The 19035-nt window shown below is 37.7% G+C and overlaps 1 non-coding gene across 1 annotated transcript; it reads left to right on the top strand.

Moving 5' to 3' along the window:
• The first annotated feature begins 14606 nt into the window (after nucleotides 1-14606).
• On the top strand, nucleotides 14607-14713 carry LOC133781006 (small nucleolar RNA R71). Its single transcript, XR_009869806.1, has one exon. It is a non-coding gene; the product is annotated as a small nucleolar RNA R71 (small nucleolar RNA).
• Nucleotides 14714-19035: the final 4322 nt, after the last annotated feature.

Below are 19035 nucleotides of genomic sequence, written 5' to 3'. Positions count from 1 at the left end.
GCCTCCATGGAGGAGCTGGAAGACGCCCTCTCTTCCATGGTGGCGGCCTCGGCCTCCAACTGCATAGTCTTGGCCTCCTCGAGCTCAGTCTTTGCAGTGACCAAGGTGACCTGTGCGGCCTTTTCGCATTCTTTGGCAGCCGTCAGGGCAGCCTTGGCACTTTGCTCTTGCTGTTGTGCAGATGCGAGAGTGGCCTGAGCAGTCTAGAACTCGCCCCTGATCTTGTCAATCTTGGCCCTGGACTGAGCTATGCTGTGGTCTAGAGCCAAAGCCGCCTGCAAAGACATAGATAGTAATGCACGTGCTGGGAAGAAAGCAAAGAAATTTAACTAAGTAAACTTACCATGAGGGTCATCCCCAGCAAAGACTCCATGACATTCTCGGGGCTCCTCGTCTCGATCTCCCTCAAGTCCCTCGGGTTGGCATTGTAATAATGCATCACCGTATAGCTCACGGTCACATAGACCGTCCCTCGAAAGGCCTCGGGGATTTTCTCCAGGGCCTGGGCATTAACCGGGATGCGCACGGTGGGAGGAAGAAGAACTGGTGAGGTTCCAGCTGGTGCCTCCTGTTCCCAAGTAGGGGCTGGAGGTCGCGGGGGAGGTGGGGGCATGTTCTCTATGGCTGCAGGGACCTAGCCCCTCCCCTTGGCGGGAGACTTGGAGGTGGTCCCGGAAGGAGGAGTCTTCTTGGTCAGCTGGGGTTTCTTGACCAGTGGCCCGGATGATCCGAAGGGAGGATTCCCCCCCTAAAAGATGGATCGCAGGACGTTGTCTCCGGGCTGTGCCATCTCTTCGCCTGAAACAAAAAGAAGGGAACGTTAATATACATGTAAGGTTACTTTATTACAAGAAAAATCTAAAGGTGTATTGAAAAGGTCCTACCCTCCGAGCTAGAGGAGGAATCTATTGCCACGACCTCCAGCCTCAGAGCTTCTATAGGGGAGTCTAAGTTTATTACTTCATGGATGAGAGGGGGCTCCGGGTCCGGATTCGCCTGGACTCCTCTACGTGTTGCCTAAGCCCTGGAGAGACTACACCCTCCAGGAGGGAGGGCCACGACCTAAGGTTGGTCCCGTACTCCTCAAAGAAGGTCGACCTAAAGGACAAAGTGTTATCTACTACTACGGTGCCCCTAGGACAGCCCATATCATGGCGGAACACTAGTTGATCTACACACTAGAGTAGGGTTATGTTAAGGTCTGGGTCATCTCGATGATGATGTACGAGCTGGCTTGGGTTAAACCTAGCATGCCTTAGGTCTGAGGCAGCCTTGTCTAAGTCCCTAAACATGTATGGGTTACCTTGGCCGGAGGGGCCAGCTGCTGCCCCCGACTGAATCTAATCCACGTCGAGGGCCTGAGCAGCCTCAAGAGCTCGCTTTCGTCGCACGAGCAACACCTCATCTTCTTCGTCCTGCTCGTCACTGTCCGCGGCATCCCCCTCGGGGATAGGCACCAGCTCGCGAGCTACTGGGACAGCCCGCGACCTCCTCAAGGCCAGAGTCTGGCCTGAAGAAATTAACTTACACGCTAGCATCGTCTCATCAGACACGAGCTGGCGATAATCTTTCTCACTTGGCGGAAGCCCCGCCAAGGTTTCGTATTGACCCCCAAGGGTCGCTGATTTGGTCGTCCTCGCAAAAATGGTTGCACGATGATATTCAAGTCAGTGCGTGCGAAAAGAAATAAAGCAATATGGTGATTTCGCGAGCTGAGAATAGAGAGAACTTACGAGGACGGTTGAAGTAGTGGGTACTCGCAGTTGCAAAACCCCGTCGACATGAAGAACTGGTCCTTGAAGTCATTGGGGTGGCTAGGCAGCTCGATGACTGTGGGAGAGTTGGGAAAACGGGTCAAATAGTAGAACCCGTCGCCTCGCCCCCGTTGATCCGGGCTGGCTTTGAGGCAGAAGAAGTAAAGGATGTCCGTTGGTGTAGGGACCTCCCACTCGTGCCTCAGGAAGAGATACCTTAGCCTCGCAAGCAGATGGTAGGAGTTAGGGGGAAGTTGGAAGGGAGCCAGTTTCATGTAATTCAGGAAATTCGCAAGTACTGGTCGAGAGGTAGGAAGGCCTTGGCCTTGAGGTGTTCGTCGCTCCAAGCTGCGAACTCCTCATCAAGAGGCGTACAGCTCCTCTTGCCCTCGAGGGGAGGTCGGGCAACAAGAGTGCCTGTCCCAATTTTGATGTTATGGGACAGCAGGATCTTGTTGACCCTCCCTTGGGTCGTAATCTTCAATTCTATCCTCTCTGCCTCAAAGAAAGCATCAGCCACCTCGACCTCTTTCTCCACCATGGGACCGAAGTGGGGGATGGGAGAATCCACCGCAATCCCTTTCCCCTTGCTGGCCTGCTGGGATGATGAGCCAGCCATGCTTTTCTTGGGTATGTTCTTCCTGGGTCCCATCTGGTCGCCTAACGAACAAGAATGGAGAAAAGTTTAAATAGGTGACCTAAAAATAGAAAAGGGAATATAGCGCGAGAAATGATTTTCGTACAGGGACTTAGGTAATCTCAGCCCGCGGTATGTGAAGCCACGCGTTGCCATGGTCACGCGCCCACGTTTCCAACAGATCCCCGATTGCTCGAGATCTGTGTGTCAGGAGGGTCAGGATAATGCTTGCCGTGTAAGGAAAGTTTTAAAAAGAAAAACCGCCTAAGAAGCGTGACCCTTAAGCTATCCCGTTTTTTACCCTAGAAACCTCTCACCTTCCATTTTCCTAACAGGCATTCCCTAAAGCTACCCAGAAAAATTACCCATAATTTATCTTGTCCTAAACATCACATTCCTAGACATGTTCTCAAATAGTCGATATGCCTAGGATCAAAACCTATGCACCAAAAACCAGCCAAAAATAACCTACAATGTGCGACTAAGAAAGAGGTTTACCTAACAGAGAAACGGAAAGATCAAAACATGCAACAGGCAGAGGACTTACAGTGTATTTTCCGTGTGAAATTCATAAAAGGCGTAGGAATCGGAGTCCTGGTGGAGTCTTTAAAGCTGGACTGGTGAAGAAACTCTTGTGGCGAGAGCGTAGGGATCTCTAGGATGATAACCGGAAGAAGGAAAACTTCTGAGACTAAAAAGGAGAGAAAATGAGGAAAAAATTTCAAATGAAGGGTGGCTAATAAGGAAGATGGCCAACCTTATATATACGCAAGAGACATAAAGGAACGAGGACCGTTTGATCAAATTAATGCGAGATACGATGGTCATAACTCGAGAGGTGAAACGACGGTCGAAAGCAGGCTAGGCCATTTAATGCAATTCAAGGAAACCGAACAGTCGCCGACCACGGCGCTCCACGTGTCTGATACCCACGAAGTGGGCGGGACATGAAGAGTCGAAAGGGAAACTTAAAAGCCCCCACCGTGAAGGTCACAGATGACATCATGGGTCACGAGCAGGGGCTTGGGGGGCGAATGTACACCCTAAATATCCATGCACTATTGGTGAGCTAGAAAATGGCCTAATTCAATCTGCCACCTGTAAATCGTCCACCCAGAGCTGTTTTGTTATGGTCCTCCATCTGTCCAGCCTGAGCTGATTAGAGAGTTAACTGCTACTCGGAGGCATCGTGTCAGTAGTAAGAGTGTCACGAGCTAGTGCCACATTAAGCTCGTGATGCGGCAGAGATCTAACACCCGAATCCTTGTAAAGTCAACCATGCAACATAAACGTGCATATATCAGACATCACATGTCTGTTTTATTCCTGATTTTTCGGATGCGCAGTATAAACGTGCGCATTCGGACATCCTATATCTGATTTGGACCAGGTGGCCCATTACCCATCCTTACCTGTTGATTAGACCTCACTTCCCTGTAAGGTTTAGGAATTAATCATCAGTGTCACAGAGATGACGTGAAGGATAAAGAGATCACGGGATGACCCCATTGCCAACCCAGATATCTTCTTCCTATAAATACCAAGACCCTGGGTAGTGCAAGGGGTTGGCATATTTTTGTAAATAAACACTCTGTAAGAAATAGTCAAGAGATGTCAATAATATCAACTGGTGGACTAGAGGGATTTTAACCTTCAAACCACCTAAAAAGAAAGGAGTGACCATCTTCCCATGCTATGAGTTTATCAAATCCATAATATAATTATTTTCATATTACGGTTCACCAATTTGCACCAATCCATCATATTTATTCGTATAATTACTTGTTGGCGAAAAACCGCATCAACAAAGTTATCATAAATCTAACAAATAAATTTACTAACTTATTAATTCCTCATGACTCCACTATAGACTCGAAATTGCACTCTTGAATTCATAGAACGCTCTATAACAAATATAGATACGTTATTAATTATCCATTGTTACAACCATAATTGTCACTCAATCCTCTATAGATGGTCTACAGTGAGATAGGACTAAAATATCATTTTACCCCTCATTGTATTTTATCCTTAAAACACTTAGTTCCTTGTAAATGATATTTCAGTAAACTAATTTAATTACTGAAATGAGATCTCTATCATTTAACACCTTGAACCAAACTAAAAGGAAACCATCGTTTCACTTCTTCATCAGAAGCTATAGATGTTCATATTTATGATTAACACTCCCACTCAATTATACTACCGAGTTCCCAAGATGTAAGTATGGGCTAGTTCGTAGGGTAAGTTGGTAACGAACAAGTCAAAGAACTCAAATAATACAATCAATTAGAATACTAACCACTAAGAATTGAGATTGAATTGACCTATGGTCAACTATATGATATGACTAGAATAGATAATAATGGTCCTGTCCGACGTAAGAAATACATCCGATCTTATCTACTTTGCTAATGTTCTGGAAAGAACATAACACTGTAATGTGTAAGTAGATCATATCATAGATTGGCAAGTCAGTGTAAATCCAGTGCAATAACTAATCTTAGGACTAACTTATTTTGAACATATAATCATATTTATATTCCATTATGATTACATCACTATAAATAAGATTAGCTATATGCTCGGGATTTAATAGAAGTTTATATTAAACAAATAATCATGAAAATAAAACATGTGAGAAAAGTGATTGACCAAGTCAAAAAATGATTTCTATTCTTTTATTGATAATAAAATGAGATTACAAAAAATTTGAGTTTTAATTAGGGCATGAAACCCCAACAGGGTGGACCTAGTAAATGAGGAGAAAATGAGACTACTATTGTTGCTGCTGATCCAGCTAAGGTTGAAGCTAACCAAGCTTTGTCTTCGAAAGCAAGAAACAAGAGGAAGAATGGACAAAACAACAACCCCAAGCCTGCAAAGGCTACAAAGAGGAGTGCACAACCAAGTGCATTAACGCCTAAAGGGAAGAACAAGAAAAACAAGAAAGGTAAAGATAAGTGCTTTCACTGCAAAGAGAAGGGGCATTGGAAATGAGATTGCCCTAAGTTTCTAGTAGCGAAAAACAAAGCTTCTTGAATCATGGAGGAAGTGGATGAAGGCGGCTTAAAGCTTAGAGTTGGGAACGGAGCGTTCGTTGCGGTCCAAGATAGAGGAAGAGTTCGTCTGAAGTTCGGAAATAAATTTTTAATTTTAAATGATGTATTTTTTATTCCGGATTTTAGTAGAAATTTAATTTCGATTTCCATGTTGCAATTAGAACAATTTTTTATGACTTTCACAAGTTCTAATGTATCTATTTCTTTCAACGGATCACAATTGTGTATTGCATGTTTGTCAAACGGGCTTTATATTCTGCGACCTAACGAACCCCTCACTCTTAACAATGCTTTATTCAAAGTAGCTAAACCTAGGATCAATAAATGTCAAAAGACCGATAACGATAATATGACGTATTTATGGAACTTGAGACTAGGTCACATTGGCTATGATAGGATTCAAAGACTTACAAAGGATGTGCCCTTGAGGGAACTCACCTTAGGTGAATTACCTGTCTGTGAATCTTGTCTAGAAGGCAAACTGACCAAGCGTCCATTCTCTGCAAAGGGTGATAGGGCTAAAGAACCACTTGGACTTGTTCATTCAGATGTTTGTGGACCTTTGAATGTACAAGCCAGGGGTGTTTTGAGTATTTCCTCACTTTCATTGACGATTACTCTAGATACTCATGTCTTTACCTAATGCATAGGAAATCAGAAACATTTTCAAAGTTTCAAGAACTCCTAGCAATGGCTTAGAACCAATTAGGTAAAACATTAAAGATCTTGCGAACTTATAAGGGTGGAGAATATTTGGATATTCAGTTTCAAGATCATTTAACTGAACTTGGGATTTTATCACAACTTACTGCCCCAAGTACTCCGCAACAAAATGGTGTAGCGGAACGTCGGAACAGAACTTTATTGGAAATGGTTTGATGCATGCTTAGTTATTCAACTCTACCAACTTCGTTCTGGGGACATGCAATTGAAACCGCGAATGACATTCTCAATGTCGTGCCGTCTAAATCAATCCCCAAAACACCTTTAGAACGCTGGAAGGGTCGTGAACCTAGTTTACGCCATTATAGAATCTGGGGGTGTCCTGCCCACGTCCTGATGAAAAAGGAGGGAAAGCTAGAACCGCGAACTGAAGTTGGCTATCCTAAAGGTACTCGGGGTGGACTTTTCTGTAGTCATTCAGAAAAGAAAGTGACTTCTACGAATGCTACTTTTCTGGAAAATGACTATGTCCAAAACTTCAAACCTCGCAGCAAAGTAGTTTTAGAGGAGATGGTTAAATAATTGACTCCAACCAATGTTCCATCATCATCAACAGAAGTTGATGATGAAATTCCCACTCTTCATGTACCGACACAAGTCGATTCAAATGAAGAAAGTACCACTGTTCCTGAGCAAACTGTCACAGAGCCTCATCATAGTGGGAGGGTTTCTAGCAACTCAGTTCGCTATGGTTTGGATGGTGAAACTAATATGGTTGTTGGTAACACTAGTGATGATGATCCGTTGTCTTTCAAACAGGAAATGGCTAGCCCTGAAAAGGAACTATGGCTCGAAGCCATGAAATAGGAAATGGAGTCCATGTACTCAAATTCCATCTGGGATCTTGTGGAAGCACCTAGTGACTTTAGGGCCATTGGGTGCAAGTGGATCTACAAGAAGAAACGAGGTGTTGACAAAAATATTGAGACTTAAAAGCTCGATTAGTGGCAAAAGGTTATACCCAAATAGAAGGCGTGGACTATGAGGAAAATTTTAGTCTGGTAGCCATGCTCAAGTCCATTCGCATCCTCTTATCCATAGAAGCCACTCTTGACTATGAGATCTAGCAAATGGACGTCAAGACAACTTTTCTTAATGGAAAGCTTGACGAAGTCATTTATATGGATCAGCCAGAAGGATTTGAAGTAGCTGGACAAGAAGGAAAAGTTTGCAAGTTGAATCTTAGGTTTGATGAAATAATCAAAACCTATGGCTTTGAACAAAATATTGATGAGCCCTGTGTTTACCAACTGAAGGAAAATCAATGTAGAGTCCAAGAACTTTACTTAGCTAAGATAGATAATAGTATGATAGTATTTATAGCATTATCTTTGTTACTGTGGATTTTTGGTTCAGACCGGGAATTATTTGGACACTCATAGTAGTACTTATAGATTTTCTAAGTTTAACCTATAGTTTAAGAATATTAAGTATAACCTAAGGTTTGATTATATGACTGATAATTAAGGATTATATTTATTATACTATAAGGTTTAGATATCAACCAATAGGATTTTAAGCACATGTTATGAATGGTGATTAAGGATTAAGTATTTTTTAGGATTAAATTTAATAAGGAGTAAAATTTGAATGTTATAGGGTCAGTCAGCAGCTTTGAATACGTTGAGGGCTTAGTCAAGGCTGTTTACTCCATTCAAACTTAGCTAAAAATGTGTAATTTCGTGTTTAAATATTCAGCGTGTGCCGATATATCGCAGCTATAGGGGGCGATATATCGCAGCACGTAGATACGGAAAACACGAATCGATGCACGGTCGCCTCGGGAACAATGGTCCAGGCGATATATCGCCTATAGGGGGCGATATATCGCCTCCTCCAGCATAAATTCAAACATTTTTTAATTCTTTTCCTTTCAGCCATTCAAACTTCTTCAAAAGTCCAGCATCTTTTGAACGAGTCTTCAGCCTCTGCTGAACGATTATTCAAATGATTTTCACCTAAAAAGCCATTATTTTTATTCAAGTAAAATCAAGATACTTTCATTCCCAAACTCTATAAATAGGACCTAGTACCCAGCCATTATTCACCTTTTGCTCTAAGTTCAGAGGCTGCTAGTGCTAAGTGAGTGTGAGAGTGTAAACACCTGGTTTGGGAAATCATAAGCTTAAACATCATAAGCTTATCAAACACTTTGGGAAGTGAGGTTCTATAGTATTTCGGTTGAGGTGTAGATTGATCTTACAAGTCTTTGAGGTAACCAAAACTCTAGTTCATTTCTGTATTATGTTATTTACTTTCTCATAGTCTTCTACTCAATCTCTAACCTTAATCTTCATTTTGGTTAGGGAATCTAAGTTCTTGAGCACATAAGTTTGGTAAGTGTGACTTTCAATGGTTTAGTCTTCCCATTCCTTTTCATTTCTTCTTCTTAAGACTCGCTCTTTCTCATATGGTTATTAGGAGTGTTCCAAAAGGTCCCAACTCAGTCCATCATATCCCGGTAACTTTGGTAAGGAAAATAGGCTAGAATCTATATGTTTATGTTTATGTTATCTTATGTGTTATGTTATGAAACATGCTATGAATATGTTATGAATGTGTATGTTTGTAGGCTTGGGCTTATGCCCTATTTGACTAACAAGACCCCAAAAAGATTATGGGCATATGCCTACTTAGCTAGTAGGACCCCACTAATCTCATGGGCATAAGCTTGTTTAGTCTATGGGACCCCAAGTAATAATGGCCATTATAATAAGTGTGTTAAGTGTTATGATATGTCTTTACATTTATTATGAAATTTATGTGTATGACTATGTGTTAGATTTTCCTTGCTGGGCATTAGGCTCATTCCTTTCTGTTTTATGTGCGGGAAAATAAGCTTTAGAGGTGGTAAGATTCGTGACGCTTAGAGGATGTGTATTGATGGTGAATGGAGTCAAGGGGGCTGAGCGTTATTCGATTCGAGGATGTAGTCTTGTTTATGTTTTTATGGTTTTAGATGTATTTTCCGCATTTTCTATGTAACTCTTTTTACTTTAAGTTATTTTTGTTTTAAAGACAATGGGTACCCATATCCTACTTATTTTTATGAAAGTAACCTTTGTTTCTACAAGTTTATAGTAAATTATGGTATTTTCGCAAATGTATGTTTTAGTAAGAATTTGTATGTATAGTTTGATAATGGTCCAAGAGTCTAGATTAGTGGGTCATTACAATCAAATAGTGGTATTCTTGGTTCTTTATGTAGATGATATCTTACTCATTGGAAACAATGTTAAGAAATTATCAGATGTGAAGAATTGGCTGAGCACTCAATTCCAAATGAAGGATTTGGGTGTAGGAATTTATGTTCTAGGTATCCAAATCATCAAGGATAGAAAGAACAAACTTTTAGCTCTATCTCAAGCAACTTACATAGATAAAGTGCTTGAACATTTCTCAATGAAAAATTCCCAGAAAGGGCGTCTACCGTCCCGCCATGGAATTCATCTTTCAAAGAAGCAGTCTCCCCAGACCCCTAAAGAGGAAGATGCAATGAGAAAAGTTCCATATGCATCTGCAGTTGGAAGTCTAATGTATGCTATGTTGTGTACTAGACTAGATATCTGCTATGCAGTGGGAGTAGTGAGCAGGTATCAGTCAAACCCAGGACCGGAACATTGGATAGCAGTTAAGCATATCTTGAAGTATTTGAGCAGACTAGGATTATATGTTAGTCTACAAGGGTGGTGTTCTGAACCCTATAGGCTGCACCGATTCAGATTTTTAGACTGGTGTCGATGACAGGAAGTCTACGTCTGGAATGGTGTTTACTCTTGGGGGTGGAGCTGTGATATGGAGAAGCGTAAAGCAGTCTGCAATCTCAGATTCCACCATGGATGCTGAGTACATAGCCGCGTCAGAAGCAGCTAAGAAAATAGTCTGGCTAAAGAAGTTCTATTCGAATCTTGGTGTTATTCCAGAAATGGATAAACCACTTATGTTGTTTTGTGACAATACAGGAGCGATAGCCAATTCGAAAGAACCTCGAAGTCACAAGAGGAGTAAACATATAGAAAGGAAGTATCACATTATTCGAGAATATGTTGTCATGGGAGATGTGAAGGTTTTGAAGATTACAACTGAAGACAATCTTGCGGATCTGTTTGCAAAGACACTACCAGAAGCTACATTTGATAAGCATATCAAGGAAATGGGATTAGTAGAATTAAGGAATTAGTTTCAATTAGTGCAAGTGGGAGTTTGTTGGGGTCTTATGCCCTAATTAAAACCCAAATTCTTTGTAATCTCATTTTATTATCAATAAAAGAATAGAAATCATTTTTTGACTTGGTCAATCACTTTGCTCACATATGTTTATTTTCATGATTATTTGTTTAATATAAACTTCTATTAAATGAGCATATAGCTAATATTATTTATAGTGGCGTAATCACAGTGGAATATAAATATGATTATATGTTCAAGATAAGATAGTCCTAAGATTAGTCAGTGCACAAGATTTACACTGACTTGCCAATCTATGATATGATCTACTTACACATTACAATGTTATGTTATTTCCAGAACATTATCAAAGTAGATAAGATCGAATGTATTTGTTTCATCGGACTGGACTGATATTGACAGTTGATAAGATAAGTAAACATACTGTTATTTTCTATTCTAGTCATATCATATAGTTGATCATAGGTCAATTCAATCTCAATTCTGAGTGGTTAGTATTCTAACTGATTGTATTATTTGAGTTATTTGACTTGTTCATGACCAGCTTACCCTACGGACTAGCCCATACTTACATCTTGGGAACTCGGTAGTATAATTGAGTGGGAGTGTTAATCATAGATATGAACATCTATAGCTTTTGATGAAGAAGTGAAACGATGGTTTCCTTTTATTTTGGTTCAAAGTGTTAAATGATAGAGATCTCATTTTAGTAATTAAATTAGTTTACTGAAATATCATTTACAAGGAACTAAGTGATTTAAGGATAAAATACAATGAGGGGTAAAACTGTATTTTAGTCCTATCTCATCGTAGACCGTCTATAGAGGATTGAGTGACAATTATGGTTGTAACAATGGATAATTAATAGCATTTCTATATTTGTTATAGAGCATTCTATGAATTCAAGAGTGCAATTCCGAGTCTATAGTGGAGTCATGAGGAATTAATAAGTTAGTAAATTTATTTGTTAGATTTATGATAACTTATTGGAGCTTGATTTCATAGGCCCATGGTCCCCATTGTACCTTGGATAAAATCATCTAGATAGTCTCAATTAATTGATTTAATTATCAATTAGAATTATCAAAGTTGACCAGGTCAATTTTGGATAGTTTCATAGAGTTGTGTAATTTTGAGAAGAAACGAGAAATTAGGGCATATTTATTAATTAAGATAAATTGGTATATAAATTAATAAATAATTTTAAATCAAGGTTCAAATTATAAATAATTAATTTGATAAAGGATTTAAATAATTAAATCAATAGAAAATAATACAAGTCTTGATTTTAAGTCCAATGTGCTTATAATCAAATGGGAAATTTCACGGGCCTAAAGCCCATGATAATTTTGACCTAGGGCTTCAAATTGGCTATTATTTTATTAATTTTTTAATTAAATTAAATGGCCTAATTGAGTCTATAAAATGAGTGCTTAGAGAGAAGTCAAGACAGACGACAGATGTAACGACCCGAATTTGCTAATAAGGCTTAGGGTCTTGATTAGTGTGTCTGGAGGGCAATAAATGGATTATTATGTTAATGTATGAATTAATGTGAATATATGATAATGATGCATGTTTAGTTGAGTCAAATGTGCATGTGGGCCCCGTCTGGATATTAGGGGCATAAATGTGATAAATGCTATATATATGTGATATGTCTATGCAGTACGATCCGAGACAGTCCTGGGGAGCGGTTAGCCAGAAAGTCACAACAGGGTTGAGATTCAGACTCGGGGCGATTCGAGGGGTAATTTGGGTACTAGGTGTGTTATGGGATTATTGGGTTATGAAAATAAATATTTGGAGATATATTTGAGGATAGAATGTCTAGGAGGGAATATTGGGGAAATTTACCATTTTGCCCTCGGGGACATTTTGGTACCCTGAGCCTTGAGGTAACCACATAGATTAAGTTAAATAAAACAAAGTAGAGGAATAGTTGGGAAACTTGGAGAAACCGGCATACACTTTCCTTCTCAGCTGAAGAAAGCTTTCATCTTCCTCTCTCTTTCACTCTCTAAGACAAACTCAAGGAAAACTTGGGGGAAACTAACTTGAAGCTAAGGGATTGCAGCTGGGGATTCAAGGAAGCTTGAAGCTTGGAACATAGGGAATTGGTTCTGAGGCTTTAACCAGCAAGGGTAAGCTTTAATTATAAAGGTTATGTTTAGAATTGCTGTTGGTTTGTTAGAGTTTGCATGTTAGTTAAGTTTGATCTGTTTTTGGGTATTTTAGTTGAGTTTTGGAGCAGGTTTTTTGATGGGTTTTGATGTTAATAATGAGCTAGAATGTTTGTGTTGATTGCCTGGGATTGTTAGCTAAGTTTTGGGTGAATTGACTTAAGGAAAATATAGAAAAATGATGAAGATTTATGGGTTTGGAGAGGAGGGTCGCGGCCCTAGGATGGGCATGCTGCAGCCCGTGTGCGCGTGCGACCATGGGAGGCCGAGAAGTCTCATGCGTGTCGCGGCGCTTGGTGTGCGCGCCGCGGCCCGTGTGTGTTGTAGGGAAGTGCTAGCCTCTGTTTTGAGGCTAGTCGCGACGCTTGAGGGTGGGGTCGCGGCTCTTAGAGCTAGTTTGTGTTTTTAAGGGTGTTTAGGTTTGGGAACTCAATGGTTAAGGCTCAGGATGGATTTTATCACCCGGATTGATAGAATTCAAGGTCCCGGAGGTTAGAGTTATGGCTCGAAGTTATTTAATGGATTAGAACTTGATGGTTGGATATGGTTATTGTGTTGTGACTAGGGTTTCGGCGAGGCTCAAGTTAGAGGACTGTGCTCAGGACATCAGTGCTCGGTGAGCTCGGGACTCAGGTAATATTTTCTAATAGTTTTAGATTCTCTCTAAACACAAGTCCTTTTCTAAGCCTCTTTGTTATTTTCTATTCTTCTCTCTGTATCTATCTCATGTGTTGAGAATTTCCCACACTAGTCTAGGTGATTCTAAGGATACATTGGAAGACTGTGAAGAAATTAGAAGAATGGTTCAGTTTCTTGATAATACTCTGCGACAGAAAGGATACAAGAGTTGGAGAAACTGAAGGAATGACTCTTTCATTCCGTTGCGTATACTGTAAGTATTCTTATCTTTGTTTATCTTTGAATTCAATTTTAGAAACATGTTCTAGGTTATCTCATATTAATTTGTTTAATTTTAGATCTACATGAAAATAAATAAAGATCCTGTATAAGTTTTTTCTAACACTAACTTGTTTGAAAACTTCTAAGATGTCATTATATTGGCCGCCTTTATTAATTGGAAGTAATCTTTGTGGGAATGGGGCTTTTGGAATGAAAGGATGGATTGGATTTTCCTTGTTTGAAGAGTCATTGGCATTAGAACTAGAAGACTGACTCTTTTCTTTTTCTTTTTCTTTTTCAACCTCGGCTATGTAATCGGGTTTGACAATGTTCTTTCCGGACCTAAGAGTTGAAATTGATTTGACTTCTCCATTATGACTATACTTTCCTATCCCATATTGACTTTTTGGATTAGGGATAGGTTGACTAGGGAATGTTCCTTTTTCTCTATTAGCTAAAGCAATGGCGAGTTATCCTACTTGTGTCTTGAGTTTGGTAATTGATTGAGACTGATTTTGTAGGATTTGTTGAGTGGATTGCATAAATTTTTGTAAAGTATCTTCTAAGGAAGGTTTCCTTTGTTGAGGATATGGTTGATTTTGTGGGGCATGACTTTGGTTTTGCGTGTTGTATTGGTGCCCTTGATTCATTTGAGGTTGGTTTTGTCTCCATGAAAAGTTTGGATGGTTTCTCCAATTTGGATTATAAGTGGATGAAAATGGGCTATCATTTGGTTTCCCATAAGCATGAAGAGCATTGGCCTCCTCAGAGAAGGCTTCTTGGTAGGAAAGACATGATTGGGCATTATGGCAAGGATTATAACATATAGAACAAACATCTTTCCTTGGATGTGTTCGAGAATTTATAGTTTGGCTTATGGCTAAAGCTTCTACTTTTCTCGCTAATTTGTCTAAGAATGTTCTTAAGTCTAATTCCTCTTTTACTTTATACCTTCCTCCTCTTTTTGGTGAATTAGTTGACCTAGACCTAGGATCAAAAAAATTCCATTGTTGTGAATTGACAGATAAATCTTCAAGGGCGTCCCAAGCCTCTTGTCCTTGAAATTTAAAAAAAATCCTGGTATGCATAGATTGAATCATTTGACGATTAGAGGGAGTCAAAACCATCATAAAAATATTTTACAAGTCTCCATTTTTCAAAACCATGATGAGGACATTTTAATAATAAATCTTTAAATTTTTCCCAACATTCATAAAATTCTTCATTATTTTTTTGAAAAAACTCGGAGATTTCTCTCCTTAGATTATCAGTTTTAGACATCGGAACAAATTTCAGCAAGAATTTATTATAAAGTTGATCCCATGTAGTTATAGACCCCGTGGGAAGGGAATTTAACCAAGCTTTTGATTTGTCTTTTAATGAAAAAGGGAATGGTCTTAGTTTGACCGACTCATCAAAAAAATTTTGAAATTTAAACGTCGCCAAAAACTTGATGGACCCAAAACGGGTATGTTTTAAAAATTTATAACTCGCAAGCGCATGAGTCGTATATGAAGTATAGTGTTCGTGTAAGCACGAGATCGAACCTAAATGAGTTGTCTAAAATAAAAAAGAAAATTATTTTAAACCAAAATTAATAAATCCTAACCTAGCTCCAAAGATTGATGAGATTTAATGTCATGAACATAAAATAAATTTATTCAAGAGAATGAAAATAAACCAATAATGATTTGAAAATAAGTGTTAAAAGGAAAAATTATTAAGATACTAGAATCCACAAAATGTAAGTTTAATAATACTTATTATTATATTGATTCCCAAGTTTTAGTGATAGTCAAAATAAGTCAAACTATCATTTTCCAAATATATTTATAATTTGAAGCACAAATTATTTATAAAAAGATAGGATTTTTCTTCACTTTTCAAAAAAGTATAATTTCAAAGTATTTAATATAAATCAACCTAATGAAACAACAAAAAATCAAATAACATTATTTATAAGGAAAAACATAGTATTTTTGTTCTAAGCATTGGATGTGTACAATTTAATGACACATCTTACACAAAGTGCAATATTATCTAACAATCCAAAATATGAGATATCAAAGATGAAAGACATATATGAAGAAGAAAAATCTATAAACTTTGTTGCATTACAAGGGAAATCACCATACAACATAAATATTATCCAGTTACAAGTTGCTTCATCGTAATCTTAATAATCTTATGAAAAAGATTAGAAGCACATAACTAGAATAGAAATTACAAAATAAATAAAATACAAATTTGAAAATGCTCTTAAAAAACACCAAACTGGAAGAGAGAATGGTAGAAAAGAATATGGTAACCCAAAAATTAAGCACCCTAAAATGGTCTTGAAATTCCATATTTATAGCCAAAATGAGAACATTAAAATAATCAACTTAAATTAATTAAATTGATTAAATTAATCAAATAAAGTAAATATGGTATGTAAAGGTAAATTATAGGGTGTAATGATGATGTTGTGGTGAAATATGTGGAAAAATTGAGTAAAAAATGGCAATTTTATAAAAAAAAAAAAAAAGGGGGGGACAAGGGAACATTGACGCTTTTGTTGGGCTCAAGAAGAAACATAAAAAGGTGGCTTGGTGGCTGATGGCAATGGTGGGCCGAAAAGGGGCTTCGGGCTGGGCCGTGGGCTGTGAAGGCTGCTGGGAGAGGCAGTTGGGTGTGGGCCGTGGGGCTTGGGGAGATGCAGCTGGACCACGGGCCTGGTGGAGAGGGGAAGGCCCAAGCATGACTTGAGGGGCTTCTGGAGGCGTGATGGGCCTGGAGGCGTGGGCCCGTGTGGCTGAAGGCTGGAGGGGGAAATGGCTGGAGCTTGGGCCTCCTTTTTGCTCTTTCTTTTCTCTCAAAAATGCCATTTTTTCCTCTATTTTTCTTGCTTTTCAAGAGCAAAAAATGCAACAAATTCTCTACAAAATAAATATAAATTAAATCATAATTAAATATTTTCAATTATAAAATAAATCAAGTTAATTCTTTGAAAATATTAATTATAACTTAATTTATATTTAACACTTAAGTTCAATATAATACAACATTTTTTTTACCTCAAGCTAAACAACAATAATTCAAATAATTAACTACAACATTTTACAACAAAATAACTATAAAAACACACAAAAATATATAAAATCAAAATAAACCCAATAAATTCAAAATTACTTAAAAACTTAACAAATCAATTAAAAACTCAAGAACTAAGCAACAATTAGCAAATAAAATATAGTAAAATAACTCTATTTTGTAGAGTTATCATTAATTCCAGTTTGGTTCATTCTTACTTGTGGCCTACATTGACTATGTTTTGACTAACTGAAAATAGGCGAGCAAGATTAGATCTAATGTTTTCATATTATGTGTTGGCAGTAGGCAATGGATTGCCACCCAACACAAAAGATGAAATCATAAAAATACCAAATGGGATGCTTGTTCCCTATGATGATGCCAAAACTTCATAAGATCACTTAATAGAAGACGTTTTCCACAACATTCAAGAATATCCAGGAAATATGTCAACTATGATGAACCGGGCCATACTAACACCAAAGAATAGTTTTGTCGATGAAATAAATGCATTGTTAATTCAAAGATTTCCAGGTGAAGTCCAGCGATATTACAGTGTAGACGAGACAATAGATAAAACTGAGCAATCGGTTATGGAAGATTTCTTAAACACATTAACGCCTAATGGACTTCCACCTCATGAATTATTACTAAAGAAAAATTGTCCCATCATGCTCCTAAGAAACATTAATCCTTCAGAGGACTATGTAATGGAACCCGTTTGATTTGTCGGGCTTTTGATCAAAATATCAAAGATGTTGAAATTGTCGTTGGACATCATATGGGAAAAAGAGTCTTCATTCCAAGGATACCATTCTTACCAAATGTGGATGATAATAGTGGTTTTCCATTTAAGCGAACTCAATTTCCTATAAGATTAAGTTTTACAATGACCATAAATAAGTCACAAGGCCAAACATTGGATTATGTTGGAATTTATTTACCACAACCAGTATTTTTTCATGGTCAATTATACGTGGCTTTATCAAGGGCAGAGACAGCATCTACAGTGAGGATTTTAATTCAATCAGCGACCACTGATAAACTTGACAAAAACTACACCAAAAATATTGTGTACACAGAATTATTATCATTATCATGTTTAAATTAATGTTTACGTAGGTAACATTCACAAATGTTATTAATCTATTTTCAATCAATTATTCAATTATTTCATAAATTAATAATTCAAATACATTATACTTATGTGTGTAATATTCTTCTATCTTTACGGGAAAAAAAATGCTGACAATACGTACCTCGAACAACGAGATCACCCCAAATACAAAGCCTTGGAAAATCAAGATGATTGTGGCAAACAAATCTCCAAAGTAAACAAGTCGTAACTCAGCAGTCAAATACCAAAATCTAATATTATTCAACCAATAGGTGTCATATTTGTTAGAATATACATTGCTTTGAAAATTATTAATACTCTCCTAAATGAATATAGCCTACCTCTATTTATCTTTTGCAACTCATATAATACAATGGTAATCATTATTTCTTTAAATTTTGGTTCAGGGGAATCAAATCCAATTAGTAATTTATGGAACGAATATTGACTCTAGGGAAGACACTTTAAAACAGTTTCACTCTTATTATATCAGTAACGCCCTTGTCAAAAACACCAACCCAAGGTACAAGATTGGAACATATGAATATGATTGGACCCTCAACTCAAGAACACTAATAGAAGATGTAGAAGAACAAGGCAATCAAATAGAGGCGCCAAAATATAACATCGTTCTATTTATAGACTTGCACTCTTACAAAGACTCAGCTGAACGAAAAGGTATTTCAAATTTAATTATTATACAAATTGATTATCATCAAAATAACAATTTTCTTATTTCAATATGTAGATTTCTTAGCTGTTGCAATCCAAATTAAACAAACAAAAGTGATAACCACAAAATTTCAACAACAAACAATCCAAGAGATATATCTTATCGATGAAAGGTAAAAAAATAAAAACATACTTTCAATTAAATTTAGTATTGATATCACTTTAAAAAATGTACACTAACATTTTTTATTCAATCTAATTTGTCAGCTTCAACCCAATACAATTGACTATGTGGGGTCGGTTTGTCCAAGACGAATGCCAAACAATAACAAAAATTATTGAAGAATACCCAATAATATTGGAAACACAAATAGTTGTTCGAACATATAGAGATACTTAGAAATACATAACTTATATATTCTTCTATCTTTGATACTTTCATTAATATAAATCTCAATTTGAACAAAGGATTGTCCCTATCATCACGTTCATCAAGTACCTTCACAATTAATCCTCAAATTCCAGAGGCAACTGCATTGAAGCAATGGTAATACTCGCATATTAAAATACACATATTGCTCAAATTACATTACATTTAATTATATTATTTTCATATAATCTTCCTATATTTATTAACTTGTATTACTATTCACTTTCCATTCTAAAGGGCAGATAACAATACACTAAAAATCAAAAGTATCATTGAAACATTGTTGACACATCCATC

This window comes from Humulus lupulus, chromosome 5, assembly GCF_963169125.1.
Source record: "Humulus lupulus chromosome 5, drHumLupu1.1, whole genome shotgun sequence".
NCBI lineage: Eukaryota > Viridiplantae > Streptophyta > Magnoliopsida > Rosales > Cannabaceae > Humulus > Humulus lupulus.
This window is presented reverse-complemented; position numbering and strand designations above follow the sequence as displayed.